Raw genomic sequence first — 22,788 nt, forward strand, 5'->3', positions numbered from 1 at the left:
ATTCGTCATGGCCCCTCAGGGCTGTCATTAGGTTTGATATAAGGGTTGTTCCCACGTCACTGGCATCCTCACTCTGGATTCTGCATGGCTGCTCTGTGCACTGGGAACGTCACTTCCTGGGTAGCTCTGGCTAGTGTAAAGATCTCCTCACACATGGTTGGGGGCTAGTTAGTGCTGCTTTGCCTCCATCAAACATTTTTTAACATGGGATTTAACATCTACCACAAAACACTCACCTCTTTGTTGGCATTAAACCTTGATCTTCCTATGAAGACTTCTGAAAATTATTGGGGTTCTACAGTCAACATATATGTTCTTCTCCACTGTCCAAACAAGCAAAAGCTGTATTGCTAATCATTATTCCTGACCTAAAGATAAGATTAGCAACTTACAATAAAGCCACAGAAAATACCCTTGAAACTCATAGGTTGTGAGGAAGAACCCTTTAGCAGCATGGACCAGAGGTCCTTGCTGGTCTGTTGTAGTTTTGCGTTTCCTATTAGACTTCACTGATGATATTCCCTTCTCTGTAGCAAACATTTTCCCCGCACTAACAGAGGATGGAGGAGGTGTCCACATGTCCTATTCAAGACATGGATGCCAACGTTGTACTTTTCAACTTCATGTGCAATTTTGAAATAATTTATGACATGAGTAAATATTGCAGAATTCGCATGGATGGCTCCTGAGCACTGTTGCCCCACCCCCACCCCCACAGTGTATTAGTGTCTCACAGAACGCTGATGCAGAGAATAAGACAATGCATCTGCATAACTGTTAGCTGAGCTGCGGGCCTTTGGATTTCAACAGCTGCCCACTAGTGCCCTTTATTTAGACCTGTTGATTTCTTTCCATCTGGGACAGGTCCTTGGTCTCAGGCTGTTGTGACATTATTAAGACAGTGTTTGATTAATTAACGCATTTCAATCAATTCTAATTGTCTCATATTTCTTCATGAAAAACTTTACATATAATATATTATAATTATATATGAGAGGGGGAGAAGAGGGAGAGGAGAGGAGAGGAGAGGAGAGGAGAGGAGAGGAGAGGGGGGAATGTACACAACACACATGTGTATGTATGTTGAAGCTTGAGGTCAACAAAGCCATGCACCTTGCACCTTGGATCTTTGAAACAGGGTCTGCTACTGCCCTAAAACTGCCCTAAAACTTGCCTGTTAGGCCAGGCTGGCCTACCAGTGAGTCTTGCTGATCTGCAACTTTCACAAGCACATGCCCCCACAGCTGGCTTGTAAAGTGTGTCTGGGGGGCATCTAATACAGGCGCTTGAGCTTGTACAGCAGGCATGCTCCTGACTGAGACATGGCCCCAGCCATGTGTCACACATTATTAACATCTCAGAATCACTTTCCTCCTCCGTGGACCACTGCAGAAGTACACGACACTAACATTTATCATTTCTTGGGTTCTGCCTGCTAAGTTCTCCACTATAAAAGCACTACCCTCTCATCGTCATTAATACACAGTATTGAGAGATAGAATTTTGTCACTGTGTGAACATAACACTGGCCATTTTTTACCTATCAATTTCATACTAGCTTGATGATCCAGGCTGAAACAATTATTACTGTAATATTTACCAAATATTTACTATCTCTATCATTCCTTCTATTTATTTAGTTTAAAATTGTGTGTGTGTGTGTGTCCCTGTGTGTGTGTCCCTGTGTGTCTTGATGTGCTGTATCACATGCTTGTAGTGCCCATAAAGTCCAGAAGGGAGTGATAAATCCTCTGGGATTGGAATTGCAATCAGAGATGAGCTGCCCAGTGTGTGTGCTGGGAATCGAACCTGGGTCACCTGCAAAAGCATCAAGTGTTGTGACCTTGGCACCATCTCTCCAGTCACTGGGCAAAGCCCCACTGCTCAAAGGATTTTCTTTCCGTCCTCACTTACTTATTCAATAACTAACAACTTTATGGAAATTTAAGACCTATGGCTGCCACCATTTTCTTGCTCACAGGCCACACGGTATACAGTCAAAGCCATTTCAGGTCGTCTGTGTTCTCTCCAGTCCCTCCTAAGCTTCTGGTAGCTCCGTATTACAAATGCTCAGCTCAGATCCCTCAGGTAACCCTCGAATCATCTTATCAGTGTCCACAAGATTCTTGGTTTCTCCTCTTGAGAAATTCTCTTAGGGTTGACTGCTGTGAATTGACGCCATGACCAAGGCAACTCTTATAAGGACAACATTTAATTGGGGCTGGCTTACACTTTCAGAGGTTCAGTCCATTATATCAAGGCGGGAACATGGTGGCATCCAGGCAGGCATGGTGCAGGCAGAGCTGAGAGTTCTACATCTTCATCTGAAGGCTGCTAGTGGAAGACTGGCTTCCAGGCAGCTAGGTTAAGGATCTTAATGCCCACACTCGCCGTGACACACCTACTCCAACAAGGCCACACCTTCTAATAGTGCCACTCTCTGGGATGAACATATATGAACCATCACAAGAACAGAGCATGATGTGAAGGTCTAGAGACCAGATATGCTCACCTCTCTCAGGCAGGTATGTCTGCTTCCAGGCTGTCCCTGCAGATAGACCTGGGGCTATAAGTATAGCCACATACACCTCTATGCCTTTATTGATATTCATAGCTGTCATATATATTCTTTTACCAACCTGTTGGGATAAAATTCAACTCAACAGGGTTCTTTCAAGGCCCCTCCCTTCTTTTTACATTGAGAAAAGGCAGTGTCCACTCACATTTCTACAGCATCTCCAAGTCACTTCCCAAAGCTCTAAATTTCACTATGGTGAAGAGCAGCATCAGTGACCAGTAGTTTGTGAAATGCAGATACAGGAATTAGACTATACGGTTTGATGGATTGTTCAGTTGATGGGCAGTACCAATGATTGAAACTACAACTGTTATGTGTCCAGGGCACAAAGCCTACATGCTTATTCATTTCCCTTTTAACATTAGATTCAAAAATTCAAAATGTGTTTGGTGACACTGACAACTTCTCCATCAATCCCTGGGAACAGAGTGTCCTTTGCTTGTTATATTTTCTGTCTCTCTTCATCTCTGCTACCCACTACCTTGTTTGTTCTCCTGGTCCATGGGATTCCACCATGGAAGGATTCTGTAGTGTTCTGAGTCCTTATGTAAGAACCCTGAGGTCATTTTAGATATTGGTCCCACTAAATAACCTAAAACACATCCATTTTCCTTTCACTTAATATGGAAGAGAATTATGGGTCAGAAGACCAAACGGGGTGAAGATTTGCTAGCTAACTAACGTTCCTCCACCGAGTGCAGGTTCCTGTGCCTATTGCTTTCAGCACGATCTGAGGATCCATGAGTTCTGCTCTCCCCTGAGGTATTTTAGCAGAGGCAGCAGAAAGTATCATATGAATGGCTAATTAATGCTTAACTTCTCTTACTGTCCATGGAGATAACATTTAAGAAAAATTTAAATACAATGTACAAGGGCCTGGGGGAAATCACTCTTAACACCAGTAATAGTTGTGGTACACCACTTGAGATACGATGCACAGCAGTCTTTTCTTTAGAACGACACAAAGCAAGACTTTTCGATGATTTCCCCCCTATAGACAAGATTAAATTGCACCTCATTTATATCTCTAAGATCTTTCCCCATAAAACAAGAAGTGGCGTGCAAGGATGAGTTATTTGCTTAAGTGTCTGTCTTCTGTCAGCCTTCTCCACTCTGAAGTGGAGACCGTACATTAATTGATATATTTATCTCAACTGCCAGCACTACACTCAACATATACATTTCCCTGATAAGATTTTGCTAATAGCTTATTAAAATAACCCCCGACTCTCAGAGAGCATTCTTACGAGATGATACCCTAAAAGTATTCACACATCAAGTATTCATCCTTTTCACCAGAACAGGGGGTGAACTCAGGGAAGACAAACTCCTTGAATAAGTGGGCAGATCGTGGCAAAAGGATCCAGGCCTTCGTGGGGCTGGAACAGAGGACTGTGGCACCCTGACAGGTGTCACTTCATACAGCAGTGCAGGGGAAGTCTCCCTGACACCTATAGGATCTCCCATGCAGGAAAGCCTTCCATCATCTACAGAAGACCAGCAAGGATGCTGGTAAGGAGCCCGGGCATGCTAATGTGTCACTCCAAGAAGCAAAGAAAAGGTGGTAGGCTTAATGGACCCTGAGTAATCACGAAAGGTTTTCTGAGATTTTTACCATCAGGGCCAGCAAAGCTGTGGCTTCATTGACATCCATACATCTTTATTAAACCCCTGTGGTTTACACGCAAGCATCCTAGTAATGGGTTCTTCTAAAGTCTGAAAAGAAAAGACATCCTTTGCCCTCCTAGTCTAATCCGTGTCTGGGGTCAAGTCTGTGCATCCAGAACTCTATAGACTGTGTGTTAGATTTCTGTAACTCTCTAGCGGGGCATCACATTGTTTATCCCAAAACATAATATCAGCTGTAAGACACATGTGCATGATACCTGGATCCAATTTGCTCTGTTTGTACTTAAGGTAAAATCAAACACCGCTTTAGCTCTTAAAAACGACAATATCACAGTATCCGAGTCAGTGTCACAATTTGCTACAGCAGCTCTGGTAGCATTTGCTTTCCCGGCAAAGGAAAATTACCTGTAATGCGTGGCTTAAATAATTACTTTAAAACAAAAGCTTCTTTTCTGCCTTCCTTATTTATCTGTGGAGAGCAACTCAGCAGGGCTGTGGATTTCAATAAAACTGCCTTCAGACTGCTAATGGCGGGGCGTCTGTTAGCCTGGGAAAAGCGATGGCAGTCTGACTCCTGTTCCTAATATTGGGAGTTAGTCCAGACACCTAAGAGCCAGAACTCTGCTGTGCATTTGACTATGTTATCAACACTTTGCTTGCTAATGACGCGAGTGACAGCGTTTCAGTACGATGGGTCAGACATAAATAGGGAAGCTTATAATTGTGCTCACAGAACCAAAGAAACGCCTTCCTCCCCTCCCCCCACCCCCAAATCCCATTTATAAACATATCAGTTGGTGTTAAGCGTCACCACTGGGAATTAGGCATACTTTTCTGCTCAATACTCCACTTGCACCTTAAATGGAGAACATCCAGAAGCACCTGACATGCTCCTGTTCCCTGAGTGACAACAGAGAGGTTTCCTGTGGCGCGCCTGTGTGCCAGCTACCCAGCAGAAGGTCACACCAGTGATTCCCCATGGCTTTTATTTTCCCCAGAGAAATATAGAGCCAGGCTCACTGCCTGCCAGATATTCCTAACACCACAAAACAGCAGTGTTAAGAGCCCTCCCACCTCTCCTGGTGGAGTAGCCACAGGCAACCGTGCAGAGCACCTGTGTTAGCTCCTGTTCCTGGGGATGCCCTAGGCAAGCACTCACGCATTAGCCAGGGATGCACAGGGCCCCACTCTTCTAACTTGCATGTCTGCCCAAACACTTCTAGGGTGCCCTGGCATCTTGGTTTGGTTTGGCAGATCTGTAGAACATCGCTGTGTTTAACTACTAAGAGAATAGTTTAAACCTTTCACAAGCTCACAATTTGACAGAAAATATAGGGGGGGGGAGGGGGAGAAACTAACAAGAGTGAGTCTTCCCCATCAGGAAGAACATTAGCAATGCTGGGTACTATTGCTTCACAGGTTTAACCCAGCCATGCTCAGGATGGGGCAGATACAGTGATTCCTTCCTCTGCAGCAGCTAATCTTAAAGCAGCAACTGGTGAAGATAAGATGCCCAGTTGAAGCAGTGAAATTTGTGGTTAGGATATATGATTAAGGAACCACCAGCGTATCTAGTAGTGTGGTCTAGGTTGGTACTCATTGCATATAAATGGGTGAATGGCTGAGTGGACGGTGGATGAGCATATGTGTGAATATTGAGGAGCAAGCGAATGGATGGGGGAGGGTGTGGATGGACGAATGAGCAAATGAGTCTCAGTCCTCCCGAAAACTTAACAATTCGGAAATGATTAAACCCCAGCAAGTCGATAAACCGTGTACTCCTGTACAAGTCTCGGACAGGCACTATGCAGATTTTTAAGATAAATAAATGGATTAACAAAAGAAAAACCAGAGCACGTGCTGGGAGCACAGTTGGTGAAAGACAGTTCTGGTTGAAGCCTGGCAGTCTCCTCTGTCTTTCACTGTTCCCTGTGACCTTTAATGTCCACATGGAGGTCAGAACTCTGCTGGGTCACAGGCCTCAGCCCTCAGCCCACACCGCCTTCCCCCCACTGTGGAGGCAACTGCCACTGTGAACTTAAAATTCTTTTAGCTTCATACTCTATCTCCATGCAGGTTCCCAAAACCTTTGGGAAAAGGTGTATCCTTAGTAAGTTCACAGTGTCACCTCATGCAGAAAGACTCGAGATCAACTCACTCCCCTCCTCCCAAAGGAAGTTAACTTAGGAAACAACTACTTTACTTTTCCTGATTCCCTTGTCTGTGAGCTTGAGCTCAGTTATCCTGCGGTGAAAACTTTAATCTCATCAAACCCTACTCAAGGAGCCCACTTCCAGATGTGTCTTTTCTCTCTCCCTGGAAGCTCTTACCTTCACCCGGACCTGTTTGCTTCCCTCCTTATGACTGTACCGTAGTACTCTAGTCTCTCTCTTCCACCTCAGCAGTTCCTCCAATGTCGAACAACCTCACATCCACACTCAGTTCATGCATTCACACTCATCCACTCACATCCACACTGAGTGATTCCTCATCCAGCGCACAGCCCAGCCGCACTACACGCTTTTCCAGCGGTACCCCAAGTCTGACACAAGTCACAGCTAACTAAGAAGCATGAAGAATCAGAGTTCTCCAAGGACTGCATGCAGCTCACCTTTCCATTTACGATGCATCATAAATGTATATGAACTACATTCACAGTGACTCAAACGACGAGAAGACACCAGAACCTGAATTGTTTACTCAGCAATCCTCCCAGCATCCAACACCTGTAAGGAGCAAAACTGCACCTCCTTCTAAAGCCATGCACTGTTATCTGTGGGAACCTTCTCTTTTACCTATGAACAGCTGGAGGATGTGGCTCTCTCATATAGTTCATGACGCATTTCACGTATAACGATCATTTCCTTGTGCTACCCCTTCAAGGCAAATCTATTCAGCACAGTCTACTGCTAAAGGCTCTTTGAGAATCATGCTAGAAAGACAGACTCGTTTTCAGTGAGAAGCAAAAGAATTGGGGTCATGCCGTTGACTCGTTCTAAGAGCTAAATATAAGTAAGTTGGGGACCAAAGAGGACCTTCTGGGTGGAGCATGTTAACAGTGAGCTGGAGGTGACCTTTGCACTGCTGAGAGATACATTTGAGAAAAAGAGAGTGAAGATGAGTTAAGACTTCAGAGAAGGACGAAGGAGAGAGGTCAATGGTTTCAAACACTGGAGAGGACCCAGGTTCCGTTCCCAGACCTGCATGAAGGTTCACAACTGTCTCAAACTCCAGATGTCGGGATCCAGCACCTTCTCTTGGCCTCCGCAGGCACTGCATGCACATAGTGCACAGACATACATGCAGGAAACACACACACACACACACACATAAAATACATCTAAGTAAATCTTTAAAAACTAAAACCTTAGAGAGACCTCGTATAAAGTAAGAACCAAGATTAAAATAAAATTATTTGAGATGAGGAGTTCTGAGTCTTTGAACAATGGAGGTAACTTCTATCAAAAAGGGAGAAACAAAACAGACTTCAAGGGCAGAATCTAGCACCCACGTAGCCAGAGGATGCAGGACTGAGCCACTGACACTGAAAGGGGACAGACAACTTTCTTTTTTTTTTTTGGTTTTTCGAGACAGGGTTTCTCTGTATACCCCTGGCTGTCCTGGAACTCACTTTGTAGACCAGGCTGGCCTCGAACTCAGAAATCCGCCTGCCTCTGCCTCCCGAGTGCTGGGATTAAAGGCGTGCGCCACCACCGCCCGGCAACAACTTTCTTAAATATCTGGTCAAGACAGGTTTGAATCTCTCTAGACCAATCACAACTGAGAAACTGTGTTCAGCAGGAACAACACAGAGAATAATGTTAACTATCCTACCCGCTTCTCCGTTTAACCCTAACAGTGATTTTAACTCTTCCTACTAAGAAAGTTTTAAAATGAGAGGATCTAAGAATTTTGAGGAAAGAAAATAAAACTAAATAGTCATATGTATGTACACATGTATTTCAGTATGTGAGAAAAATATTTATGCTTATATCTATGTAATCAAAAATCTAAGACTTATATAATTTATTTATAATCTGTAATCATTTTTAAGGATATTTCACTATGTGAGGAAATTTTATATTTATAACTCTCTATATATAATAGAAATCTAGGACTTACATAATTATAATTTGAAATCATTTCTTACTATACTGATTTTAAATTTTTGGAAAATCCCTGCTGAAGTCTTTTGATGGCTGAGGACTGATGGCAGAGAGAGGACACACCCACCGCTCAATTACCTTTCCTCATCACCTTGATTCATCGCAGGAGAGGAGAGATAATGACAGGAGTCACTCTGCTTTCCAAATCTCCATAACACTGTCTCCAAGCTAACAATTTTTCTGAAAGCATGCATGGATATTTTCCTCTGTTATTTACCTGAAATAATAGCCTTTGTTCCTCATTTGCCAAATCAACAGTTGTGACTAAGAAAGGCGATTCCTTCACGCAATGTCTGTTTCTCACTGTGGACACAATAGCTTAACAAAAGCAAAAGAAATTATAGAGACAAAACCAGCCCTGCGCGTTTGGCATGTTTGATCATCTGCTGGTAAATACAGATTAGCGACCTCTACTACCCAGCTGGTAAACTTCAGGGTGGTTTCCACAACTCATGCTTTCTAATTCCTGCTAAACTATGTACTTACTTAAAAAAAATAAAACTGCCCCATTTTTCCTTTTCATAAAGTCATATAGATCACATGTCAATTATAATGAAACCATCATGCTAATTTTCAAACAGACCCCCCCTTTTCAAATAAAATACAAAGTTCAAAAGCTTTTATGAGTTTCCACAAAACTCCTCAGCTTGAACTGACACTATAAATGGTAAGCAAATGTAAATTTCAGATGTGCACAGCAATTAATCCGATGCTCACAGTTTTAAACATTATCTATCATAGCTAAAGTTTCTTTTATAAAACAAGTCATATATAGAAAAAATATTGTCGCTCAAACTCCAAAGAATTCTCTGCATTAAAGACACCGAAATGAAGCTCATACTCACAGCTCTGACAAGACAATGTCACCCTTATCAGCACTAGCCTGAGTCTGTTTTCACACTATTTATACACTATTGATAAGAACATTTTAAAGTGATGCATACTGCCTGGTGCATGTGCTAACTGTGTGCAGCATAAGAGAGTTCTTGTCCACTGAAGTCTCTTTAGTCCTACATGAGAGTCCATACTTGGTGAGAGTCACAGTCCCCGCATGCTGCTAGCTGTGTGAGGACATGTCACTGTCCAGGCCAGTCCTGCACTTTCCTGCCCTGTCCTCAACTCTACACCATCACCCCAAGCACAGAGCCACCTCTTCCTAGTAAGGTGCAGCTTCCCTGTGGGCCTGATACCTTCTCTCCTCTCTGGGTATACTCTGTTTGTTTTAAATCACAGAGGATTACCCTAGGCAGTGTAATCTTCCTTCATTTTGTTCCTGTTTTATTTTCCTACTTAGTATTCATCCCATATATATGTGTGTACACACATATATACATATATACACATATACACACACACATACATATACACATTTACACACACATACCCACATATACACATATACAAACATACACAGATACATAGATGATACATAAGATACATAAATAATAAAAATAACGTATTATATTTCAATATATTATTTTATATATTTAATATATTATTTATATTTTTAATGTGTATTATTTTATATATTTACTACATATTAACTTTTCACTTGTATTTCTGTAAAATAGCTTTTTCTTAAAATTAACGGATAGAAAATCATGTTTTTATCTAAAACTTCTCTAACGAACCAAACCTTGAGAAAATATGATGTCCCCAAACAAAAGCTCTTGGTTTCTTCAAATATCAGCACAATCTGAGGTGAGATGCACTTGCTACATTCTGTATAAAACTATAAGCCGGGATGGTGCCATGCGTGACACTCGGGGCACAGAGCTTGGTTGCAGCTCGGTTTGTGTTCCGTAGCTTGGAAGGATGACATGGCAACCTGCATCGAGGTAAGGCACAGACACTTGGCCCTGTCAATCTGATAGTTTAGAACTGTCAAGTGAGCGGCTTCACTGAGGCTCTTTCCACCTTTAAAGATGCCATGCTTTCTTCCTCCTTCCTTAGTTTGCTTCAAACAAGAAAATCTGAACAACTGTGTAAGGTGGGAAGATTTGGTTACAGTGGAAGGTCTCAGGCCTTATGAGTCAAAGCATCCATTACAGGCAAGCACAGAAGGCACCTGCGCTGTTCCTAGGCGCACTTACAAGGCTGCAGCTTGGGTTCTGAACACACTGAGCACTGCGTGCCATCACCACAAGCAATGCTGCCCACAGCAGCTCAGGCTACTAGATGCTGTGGATTGCAATGTTTTAGCTATGTATACCAAGTTTTCCGCTCCTACATAAACAAAGTGTTGATTACAGAAAAAAAAAATTCAGTATTTTCCAACCATCATCACAAGTAAGAATCAAACTAGTGTATCTTTGTACTGCACAATGGGTTTTTTTTAATTTCCATGAATTTCTGGAATAGCCCTAAATATACTTTTTAAATACATATTTATATAAGGTGACAGTTTCAGAATGGTCCATTATAAAACCAAACTATTGTTCAACTCTGAAAACCACTGAAGATGTCCTATAGTATCAAATGTTCAACCAGGATTTAATTCATTAAGTAAGAAATAAATAAGCATGCCTGTCCCCTGGTGTGCAGTTTTGCTTTCAGCTCTAATGAATGGCAAAGTTGTATGCCTACTAAAGAGATGGCCTAAAATAAATTTCATTATAATTTATTATCAGCAGATGCTTGATTTATATACCTATGTACCTGAAATTTCATACAAATATCTCAGGAGGAAAAGAGTTATGGGTGGAAAATTCTACAAGCTTTGATTTATATAATACCTGGATACCAAGAACAGTTGCCACTTTTAGCTCCTATTTGGTTGGTTTTCTTGGTGGTATTTGTAAACGGAAAACTGGGAAAGGTTTGTCAACAGAACACTTCTTATGAAGAAAGGTCATGCAAATGTGGTTCTCAACCCGGTCACACTGGGTCCGGATCCACCCATAAACCCAATGGATATATCATTTAGACATAGCATTTTGTGGAACTCATATTTAATCTAGGCAAGAACATTATTTAGCATATAGACATCAAGATGTCCCTCAAGTTACTTTTTAACTAAAAGGTGATATTCTTTCAAGGCATGGGCCAATCAAAACTGCCTAATATCTATAGCCAGCACTTGAAAATAACAAAACCCACTAAGTACCCATATAGAACCAGAAGCTCAGAACATACACGAGTATCCACTTTCCCTGAAGTGGTGTGGTCAGACAGATCACGAAAGCATTGGCCACATCAAGTGACAGATGCTGAAGACCCTCCAGTAAGGCACTGTGAAGAAGAGAGATGGGTGGGCCCAGTTGCTGAAACTCCCTAGGGGGAATCAGACTATAGGAAGCCAGAGAGAGGGAGTCTACTGGGTAGCTATGTGACAGCAGCAGCCAGGGTTGACATCACTGTTTAAGAAAACTGAAAGAACTGAAGAGGAACAGGTCATCAGCCTCCCTCCCATCATGCCTCGGGCCGTCTCCAGCAAGCTTCCTTTCAATAAGACTGACCAACAGGCGAGTACCCACAGGAACTTGTTCCCAGCAGACTCTGACTATCCACATCCTCCTCTCTGTATGGAAAGTATTTAAAGGGTTAACTCTAGCACATCCAGAGCCTTCTGGTAGACCTCAATAGAGCCTGTGCTGCAGAGGAGACAAGGCTGGCGCCCCTAGCGCTGGACTTTTGCCGCTACGCTACAATGACGTAATTTAACGGTTCCATGTATTTTAAGGGTTGAATTCCGGGAAACTCATCAAGAAATCTTCACTTTAAGATATGTCAATAAAAAGAACAGTCATAATCAGACGATCTACGCATCTTACTAGGTTTCGAAATTCATTCCACTCATTGAAGTTTCTTTAAATTATTTTTTCACATTCAAGCCCTACGAATCAGTTAACCAAAAGCCGGGCTTCGGACACATGAGAGTTGGCTATGGTCAGAAAATGTGAAAGAACACCCACTTGGTACTCACAAGAAACAAGTGTCAAGACATTTGAGAGCTGTACGGCTGACAGAAAATAACGATCAATAATGGTAAAGCCAGACCTCACCTGGTGAGCCTCGGGGTCAGTCGCTCCTACTTCCGGATGTCCTCGACACTCTCTGTTCTGATAACACTGAAAAATAGAAAAGAAACGGCAACTGTGGATTAACCTGAGAGCAGTTTCAAATACTCGGGTCCAAAACATCCAACAGTATGACGTCAGACAAGCCACAGCTCTATGGTCGAGTTTTAGAATACATTTTCAGAAATTTAACTTTAATACTCTTTTTTTCCCTAGACTCGATTGATAGCCAATGCTGGAATCATTGAACTGTGCCATTTAGTAACTAGCAAGTGGATAATCCATAAGAAATAAATAAGGAACCCTTTGCAGATGACATTTCAAAAGATAGCAATACTTGACGTGTAAAATGGGAATTACTTATCTTAGAAATATGACAGTTAAGTCACCTTAAATAGTTTTACAGTATCAATTGAGCCACATGGGCATGTGTGTATATGCACATACATGCATCCATGTATGTGCATCTTGTGGGCTCCCATCCTGGTAAGTACTCACATTTAGTAAGTGGTGTTCACTAGCACATGACACAGCTCAGCTCTGGCCATTTTAGGACAGTATTAGAAAGAAAGAATTTCTAGGCTAAAAAGTGAGAAAGAGCTTAAGAAAAGTAGAAACATCCAATTCACATTTAGTCACATTACCCATCCCTGCAAGTCTTCTAAAGCTATCATGAAGCTAAAAATGCAAAATATTTTTTGGTGAAAATATTACCATGGTGTCATTATTATCAAGAGAGATAATTACCATGGTGTCTCACTGTAGTGAAAAGGTCATAAGTTCCCCCGTGTGTTTTAAGCATACCCCACCCCATCCTGTGACCAACTTCTCTGTGAATTCAAGGTGTTTAAGCATTTTTGGTAGTATTTGAAATCATGTAATAGATTTATTAAATTAAATATGTTAAAATTACACACAGTTTTTCCATAGGAAGATTCTATCTTACCAGGAAGATTACATGCTCAGAAATTTTAAAGAAAAATGTTTTTAAATTATTTTGAGACAGGGTTTCCCTGTGTAGCCTTGGCTGTCCTGGAACTCACTCTGTAGATCAGGCTGGCCTTGAACTCAGACACCTGCCTGCCTTGGCCTCCCAAGTGCTGGGAAGAAATTTTAAGAAATAATATTTAAAATGATACTTTTGGTCAGTGCTAGAATATTGCTCCTAATGTATCAAGCTCAGGTATAAAGTGATAAGGTAGATCACTTATGCCTTTGATAATTGATTTTGCTAATCTTTATATTTTAAAAGACATAAGTGGTTTTTAAAGGATTTCTAAATTTCTAAAATTATTTCAAGTACATTGACTTCTAAGAGCAATTATATATCATAATCCTGGGACAGTGACTCCAGGGAGAAAACTTATCCTGATGTCTAAACATCAAATAATGAAAGAGGAAACATTCCAATAAAATAAACAACATTATTGTACAATTATCCTGAGCGTGAAAAGCACTTGACAAGATCCACCACCCTTTTTGGACAAAAAACACTCAGCCCAGACACCAAAGAAGTACCTTTGTTAATGTGCTAAAAAAGGAATACGTACATACATACATATATACATACATGTATGCATACACACACACACACACACACACACACACACACACACACACATATCCACAACATTAACAGTGAACCATGCGTCTCCCCTAAGATTGTGAATGAGACAAATCTGCTCATACCATCATTTGTCAGGGTTAGAGGGAAGCCTCACAGTGGGAAAGAAGACTTTAAACTGTCCTCCTTCTTGTAAACAATGTTTTATTTAGAAAATCTTGTCCCTAAGCGACCACAAGACCAAGTGGCTGATGTCTGTGAAGGTGAGGGTGCTTGACCTTGTGCAACATGTATTCATATACTAGCTCTGAATAATTCTGAAAATAAAAATCAAGAAAATAATTCCATGTGTAAGAGTAGGGGAGAGAACATGATGGGTATAAATGTAATAATAGGGGAATATTTGTATGTTACAAACTAAAAACATTTTATATTTATATTAAACAAACTGAGAGGCTGGAAAGACATCTCTTACACATGCATAAGTCAACAAGTCTTAACATGAAAATTTCCACAAATTCATCTGTAGATTCAACTTAAAAGCCATATCAAAACCTCCACCTTTTTCATATGAATTGACAAAATGTTTCTATTTTTTCATAAAAATGCAACATATCTCAGTATAGCTAAAAACACACCTAAAAGAGAAAGAAAAACAATTCTGAGGAGATGTGTACAACTGTTCCTGGATTAAACTCTGCACACAGAAAATTTCTCCCCTGTGCAATTTTTCCTTCTCGTGAGGCCTCAGGTAGCTCTCCAAATGATCTTATGGCACAAGGCACATGCTTGTGTTTCCCAGGAATGATAAGACTATATTATGTGGTGGCGCACGCCTTTAATCCCAGCACTTGGGAGGAAGAGGCAGGCAGATTTCTGAGTTTGAGGCCAGCCTGGTCTACAAAGTGAGTTCCAGGACAGCCAGGGCTAAACAGAGAAACTCTGTCTCAAAAAACCCAAACACACACCCCCAACCCCCCCAAAAAAAAGTATGTTAGCAAAGAAACAGGAGTGCTCAATTACAGATAGCATCAAACTAGAATGAGTTTGGTTGAAATTTCACAAGTTTGAGGGGGAGGGGGTGATAAGATAACATACTACAATATTAACTCTGGAATTTCCTTATGCTAATCTATACTCTCAACACTCATGTCATTTTCCTAGTAATAAAAGACTATTCAGTGAGGTCACAGATCTCATATATAAACCATGTGCTATTTAAATACGGCATACATTTTAAAACATCCTGGCCGGGCATCCCATGCTCGGATAACCCATTCTCCTAGCACAGCATACACACCTGCACCCATTCAGCCCATGTAGACCTAAGCCCTAGACCGTCGTCAAGGGCGTTCTAGAGCTCCAGCTGTGTCTTACTACATGTTGACAATTTTTCAGCAGTGAATCTTTGCTTGTCAAAAGCACTGTATGCAGTCGACATTACAGAAAACATTGAAGAGGTGAGGGCACCGAGCTGACTTTGGGTGCCTGTAGTTAGAGGTAGCAGGGCAGAGCTCTCCAACAATCCTGGGACGCCTGACAGCACAACCCACCTTCGTTCCTGTGGAGCCCACCGGCAGCTGCAGCGATGCTGCTGCCTGGTATTTGCTAAGATATTACATGACATAATGTTTTTAAATGAATGTGAGATGGTCATATTAAAATTTAAAAAGTGCAAACTGAAGGCCTCCCTTCCCCATTCCCACCTCCTTAATAGCTGTTCCCCACTTTCTGCGACTTCTTATCCAAAACTTTCCACCTCTAAAACTAGCTTGCTTTGTGGTTCTGCTCATATAAAGCTCGATTTAAAGTTGGACCTCAACAATTATATAAAATGAATGAGTACATTCATCTGGGAAAACATGCAAACTTCTTTTGACTGTCTCTTGGCAAAACTATTAGTTTCTCAGCTTTTTGTCTCTAGGCCATCATATAAAAAGGTATATTTTATTTTTAGTTCGGGCATGCTTGTGTCTGCAGGTATCTGTGGAGGCCAGGAGAGGGCGTCCGTTCCCCCGAAGCTGTTGGTCCAGGCAGCTGTGAGATGCCCCATGTAAGCCAAGGCCCTCAGCAGGAGCAGAGAGCATTCCCTAACAACGGTCCATCTTCCTATCCCTTAACTCTCTGGGTCTTTAGCACAATGCTACTCAAAGTGGTTACAAGTCTAGATTTTGTTCCTTTAGAAACTGCTTTCTGAGCCTCTCCTATCAGTTACTGATCAGAGCAGAAAACAAAACGCTCAAATCCCCCCAGGCATCTTTCTGTTTGTCGATGGGAATGTGCAGACAAGAATCTGGAACAACACGGTAAGACTGTAAGGACATGGGCAAGACAGAGGCTGGAGGGCTTTCAAGCCTCTGCCGTAAGCAGAGAACACTGAGGCAGATCAGCACGGTATGTGCAGCCGAGGAGCCCAGCAAACCAACCCTTCCCATCGGGTCTGGGGTGGTGACAGGAAATGAGATCCGATGAGCAGGGCCTAGGATATTTAAAACATTAGGAAAGCCCTCTGCTTTTTAAAACTAGCATTGTGTGGCTCTGAATTGTGAACTTTGTAGATCAACTCTGTTTAACCAGGTACAAAAGTTGGATGTTCTGGGGTCCCAAAGGCCTGCTTTGCTATAGCAAGGACCAACTTATTCTGAGGAAAAGTAGAAGCCACTGTGAGGTTTGAACAGAACAGGAAGTCTTGTGTCTTACCCCCTTAGCCCTTAGCATCAGGAACATACAAATCACTTAGCATCTCCCAACAGAACCCACATACTTCCTGTAGCAATCTGAGTTCTCGACAACTAAGCCTGCTTCTGTTGATCCCCATGGCTATGGTAAGAACACTCGCATTGGTTCTCCTGAGTCAGGGGAGCAGCTCTAACTTCAAGGCACACACATATACACAGCGCTAAGTTCATTGTACACACATATACACAGTGCTAACTTCATCATGCACATGTAAGCACAACACTAAATTCATTACTCTCACATATACAGTGTGCTAAGTCCATAACAGATGCATATACACAGCACAGACTTCATCATACACATAAATACAGCACTATGTGCATCACACACACACACACTGTTTGCTTGGTTTTGCTTTTCAGGAAAGAGTTAGCAATGATGGCTCAAAGGTGTTTGGGCTAAGGTTTGTACTGTGAAGACAGATGTGGGAGAACATATTTGTACAGGAGTTCAGTGGACACTCGTTAACAAGTATTATGGAAAGACAGATAGAACGTATTTATTCAAGAACTTTGTGACATAAAGCAATGGTTTTACATTCTGAATGGAAAATGTGGACAGAAGCAATGGTGCTGACAGAGTCAAACCCCAAGAGGGACCCCATGAATGAATGATGAATGAATGAATGAATATTGGTGTCTAACCACAGGTAGCCTTTCTACTCTATCTTGAGAAAAGTGGGGCTAGTTCTTTAAATATAACCCAAATGTACAAATCTGTGAAATGTCAAAGAAAAAAATGGTGCTTGAGGAAGCCAGGCTTTTAACATCATGGAAATCACACCATGGCCCGGCTGCTTAAAGTAGATGTCCCACTGTGAGCTCAGACTCGGGCTTGGGAAGCAGTGTTGGACCCTGCAGCCCTGGACTTCATTCCCTGGAAGCAGCAGCACCCTATAGAGCCTGCAAATCAATACTCCACCTTTCACCCCGTGGGTGATCTACAGACATGGAGGAAAGCCGTATCAGAGACTTATCCTGACACACTCTGCTGGGTAGAGCTGAGCCAGCCTTCCTCGAACAGGGAAATGATCTGAGTCAATACAATAAGCCCATGAAACATAAAAGTTAGATTTGCCAAGGGGAATGTCCAGCCACATCACTGCTAGGACATTTTGAATCCCACTCAGTCCGCCTGGTCCTGTGATAGGAAAGGATGGTTAGAGAGTAGGTTCATCCTCAGAGCTTGCCACCAAGTGTTCAACAGCCAGACGCTGAGGGGGAAGCCATCACAACCTCTGAATGTTTCTCCCTAAGAATCCATAGCATATGTGTGTGTAAACACACACACACACACACTCATGCATGTACACAGTGCACTGCGCTTCCCTTAGGAAGTGCCACAGTTTTCCACAGTGACTCAAAGAGGCTCTATTGTCTCCTTGGTAGAGCCTCTTTACAAAGCCTGTCTGTTATCTCCAGCAGAATCTCCAGTCTGCAGTTAGCCAAGGAACTCAGGTTTATGCAAAGTTGCTTGAACTACAGCAGGAAGGAAGGACCAGGATCAAGAAAGAGCAGGAGTAGACAGATGTCCCACTGGCTCCCCATTGTTGCTACGCTGGAAGGACATAGTCTGTCATAATGAATTACCATTAATTTGAGCCAGCGGTACTGTTAGATTGAGCCTGGCAACCCAGGATGACAAGCCGTGCCTGCAAGATCATCTAATGAGGGGACAGGGCTGCTTCGGCCCTGCCTTCACTCAATTAGCAGACGGGGCTTTTAATGCCGCTCTGAACAAGCAAGGCAATTTTGATTACTTAGAGCGAAGCCTCCATTTGGAATGTTTCAGAGCCCCCCCCACACCTTTAAAATATAATTTATCCACAGAGTATTTGAATGGTAATAACATATTTAAAAGCCATTCACGTCATTACCCATCTTTGCTTAAGTAATATTGAAATATATTTTTTTAAAAATTCAAATGATGGGAATTTACTCTAGGAGATAAAATGTAAATAAGATAGCAAAGAAGGAAAAATATTCTTTAGGTGTTCTCTCTCTCTCTCTCTCTCTCTCTCTCTCTGTGTGTGTGTGTGTGTATGTGTGTATGTATGTATGTGTGTGTGTGTGTGTGTGTATGGGGGGGGGGTACCTAAATGTATACACAGACATGACATGCATACCCATGCCAGAATCTCATCTGGTAAAATTATTCCTTCACCCAGTATGGGGTCTATGGATCCCCAATTTGAGACTGTAGACCTTGCCCACAGTAAACGGGAGCTCTTTTATTCCATAGCTTTTGGTATAAGAAACTACTGTTTCTGCTTTATTCTTGATATTTTTCTGTGGTCAGAGCTTGAGGGCAAATGGTTGACATTCAGTTTCAATGCTGACACCACTGACGGAGCTAGCACCTTGCACAAACAGAGGCTCTTCCTGCCTCGAAAACTCTTCCTTCCCATCTGAAACACACAGGGAATCGGAACTCTTCCAGCTCTCTCCTAGTCATCCAAGCATCCTGGCTGCTCTCTTAGGTACCGCGGCTCTCCCTGCCTGCAATGCTTAGAAGCTTTACCTGTTTAGTCAGAGGATCCTTGGATAAAAATAAGCACTCACGTTTTAAAGACACTGCAGGTTCCAGTACTTTGGGTGAAATCAAACATACATTCTCTACAGACAGGGAGTGTTGACCTCAGGCCAACGTCTTCCTTCTCTTTACTCAAGATCAAGAGTTGATGGTGTGACTCTAGGCCTACATTAAAGCTACGTATTACTCACCAATAAACCAAGCTGGTAGTACTTTCTGATGCCTGCTGCATAAGGAAACTGCCATGCTGCCTAATGGTTAAATGACACACACCATTACATCATTATACATACTACGAGCTGGCCCATCAGCCATCCACGAGAGAAGAGAAAGCTTGGAGATATTCTTTAATAACTATAGGCCTCTGCAACTCCTTGATAAATTATTAAATCAGACAATTTTTATGTTTTTCCACCTTTTATGGTAGCATTTCATTAGTAAACTAATTTTAGTAATTATGTTTTACCTTTAAATGGTTAATACAAAAACTGGTTTCTCCCTCAAGAGCCTGGGTTGTACGGAAGCAGAAGGGAGGGTACTGACTTTTTTGTGTAGTAAATAAAAGTAAGAAGAATGAAATAGTGTGGCTTAATAGAAAGCAAGCGACACAGCCTATACTGTGTTGTCCTCTGGGTTGTGATTCAGACGCAGGCAAGCAGTCTGAGCGGACGCTGCCTTCCTTCACTGCTGCCTTCGCTGGCTGCCTTCTCGGTCCAGCCGCGTATCTAAGTGATCACATTGGTGACTCTACTCTGACGCTCCACGTAGGGCAGGGTCAGCTCTGTCCAGTCTCCTTTCTTATTAGAAGGGAGGAGGAAGGTAGGCCATCATCAATTCTATTCATGGTCCTTGGTCAGGTCCTTCAGGCTCCTCCCTCCCTTTCAGTGTTTGGTAAGGCAATGGTCCCAAGCTCCGGCCACAATGATTGTCATCTATCTATCCATCTTACAGTCTATCAGATACTGTCTCATCTCTGTTGATTAAATTTGACTTTTAAAATGCATAAAATGCATAAAATGCATAAGAGCTTCGAAAATTAAAGCTGTAATTAAAGGCAGTACTGTTTGCTTTCATTCAATCCTGTTTTCTCCCACCTATCACACTAGACATTGTTTATCAGTTTCCCATGCTCAAGCCTATCTTTCCTGAATTTATGTCTTCAAATTATCATATACACATATATGATAATTTGAAGAACATGATATGATATGATAAATAAGAACAATTATATATATGAACAAGAACAATTATATATATATAATTAAATATATATATAAAATTGTTCTTATTGGTTAGACTTTTCGATGGAAACAAGAGCATTCTGTTAACTCTCCAGACACTTATTTTTTAATCCTGAGCCACCCGTGGACGTTGGAAACATCTACAAATCATACAGAGAAAATGACCTCTGTATGCATTGTTTTATCACATGACATTTTACTATACGAGCTTATTTTAATTTATCCAACAAGTGTCTTATGTAGGAGGACTTAGGTTGTTTCTAATATTTTGTAACTGCAGCTAATGCTATATTTAATAACTCCATATATTCCTTTCATGGTTATTTACATTTCAGGGTTGCTGAGAATCAAACCAAGGGTCTCGCGCACTCAAGGCTCCTAGAACACTGAATGACAACTCCAACCCTTCAAGAATATTTCCAAAGATTTCCCCACAATTTTCAGAAAACTGTTGGTGTGAGAGAGGGTGCCAAGGCCTGTCTGAGCTCCTGTGCTCTGTCTCAGTGTCACTTCTGGGAGAGCAGGGCAGGACAGCGAAGCCTGGATGGCCATCCTCACATCTGATGAGTTCCCCTGTGCTCTGAGTCTTGAACATTGTCCACATATGCAGAGCAGTTAGAAGGAAATGCGATTTGAGACTTTTCTCAGTCTTCCTTCATTTCACAAGATGCTTCTGAAACCCTAAATTAACTATAACCTACTGGCACTTCCAAAAACCTAAGAGTCCGAAAATAACCCCCACACAAATACCTTTGCAGCAAGGAATTGTCATTCAACTTTCCTCAAATGTAGAACTCATATGAGGGTAGAGATATATGTATGTATGAATATATGTATGAATATATGAATGCATGTGTATTTGTATGTATGTATAAACATATATGTGTATGAATGTATGTATGTATGTATGAATGAATGTATGAATATATATGAATTCATGTATGTATGAATATATGAATTCATGTGTATATGTATATATATAGGTATTATGAGTGTATGCATATATGAATGTATGTATAGATGAATGAACATATGGATATGTGTATGGTTGGATAGACAGGTAGATGTGTAGACAGATTAAGAGATGTGTGAATGAGTAGATAGGATGGGAGACAGGGAAGGCGAGATGATGAGTGAATGGACAGATGGAGGGATGGATGGATCAATGAGTGGATAGAGAGATAATTGACTGGAACACACCATGACAGCCTGGTAAGCACTCCAGCATACACAAACCTAGGGGAGAGCCCTGAAAGTCAGATGTGTTTGATGATGATGATGATGATGACGACGACGATGATGCTTTCCCTCTGCTGAGATGAGTGACCTACATGTAGATCTAAGACTATCTTATCTCTAGTTTTTGAGTAATGAACACTGTATCAACTCCAGTTTCCTACTTGAGGCGACTATATGTCCAGTAACATATTGGCTTCTATGGTAAAAGAGATGCCTGAGATAAACAGCTTATAAAGAAGAAAGATTTTGGAGGTTTCAGCCATGACTGACTGGTCCATTGCTCCAGGACCCACGATGTGAGAAAGAGTGTGACAAAACTATTTATTCTGTGATCAGCGTTGCTGGAAAGGAAGCCTGCGACCAGAGCCCCTGATAGATTTTTAGTACACACCCTCACTTATCTTGAGCCTTACCTCTCGGATTTTCTTGCATCTTCTATTAACACTGCCCTGGGGATGTGTTTTGGATATGTGGGCAACTGGGGGACTCTCTGGAGCCAAACCACAGCACGGTCTTTATAGGAATGAGACCAAACTCCTCTGAGAGCAAAGCGCAGGACAACAGCGAATCCTTCGAGCCACCGTACCCAGAGTAAAGTCAGCAGATGCCTCCAGATAGAACATGTTCAAGGAAGGGATCGGAGGCTCCTCAGGGGAAGAGAGACACAAGGCCATAGTACTCTCTGCCAAAATACAAGAGTGGGGCAACTTTGAACTCCCTACCAGGAGGTGAACGTCACCTTTTCTAAGACAACTGCAGATTTTCCACTCACCTTTGTATTCATCTGAATTAAAGCTAATTCTCCCAGCAAGGCTTGGGAATTTCAGCAGAGAATATAAAATAAGATTTTGTACCAAGATCTACCTGAGTCGTACTGTCGAATTTCCTTTAGGGAGTCTGTCTATTTGTGAGGGTCTTATACAGCCCAGGCTGTCTGCGAAGTCACAACATACTGAGGATGACCTTTGAACTTCTGATTATCCTACCCATACCTTCAGACTTCTAGGATTACAGGATATAACACCATATCAGGTTTGGGTTTTAATGCTAAGTGATAAATTTTATTATTAATTTAATAAAA

General features: G+C 41.8%; 1 protein-coding gene across 6 annotated transcripts in view; it reads right to left on the reverse strand.

The window, feature by feature from the left end:
- Window positions 1–22,788, reverse strand: part of Sox5 (SRY-box 5) — a 938,356-nt gene that overhangs the window by 582,941 nt on the left and 332,627 nt on the right. For all 6 annotated transcript variants that reach the window (XM_029478851.1, XM_029478846.1, XM_029478843.1 and 3 more), the window contains exon 4: window positions 12,378–12,443. The gene's annotated coding sequence lies outside the window, so the exon portion shown is untranslated. The remainder of the gene's footprint in view (window positions 1–12,377; window positions 12,444–22,788) is intronic.

The sequence above is a fragment of the Mus caroli genome, chromosome 6 (genome assembly GCF_900094665.2).
Source record: "Mus caroli chromosome 6, CAROLI_EIJ_v1.1, whole genome shotgun sequence".
In the NCBI taxonomy this organism is placed as follows: Eukaryota; Metazoa; Chordata; class Mammalia; order Rodentia; family Muridae; genus Mus; species Mus caroli.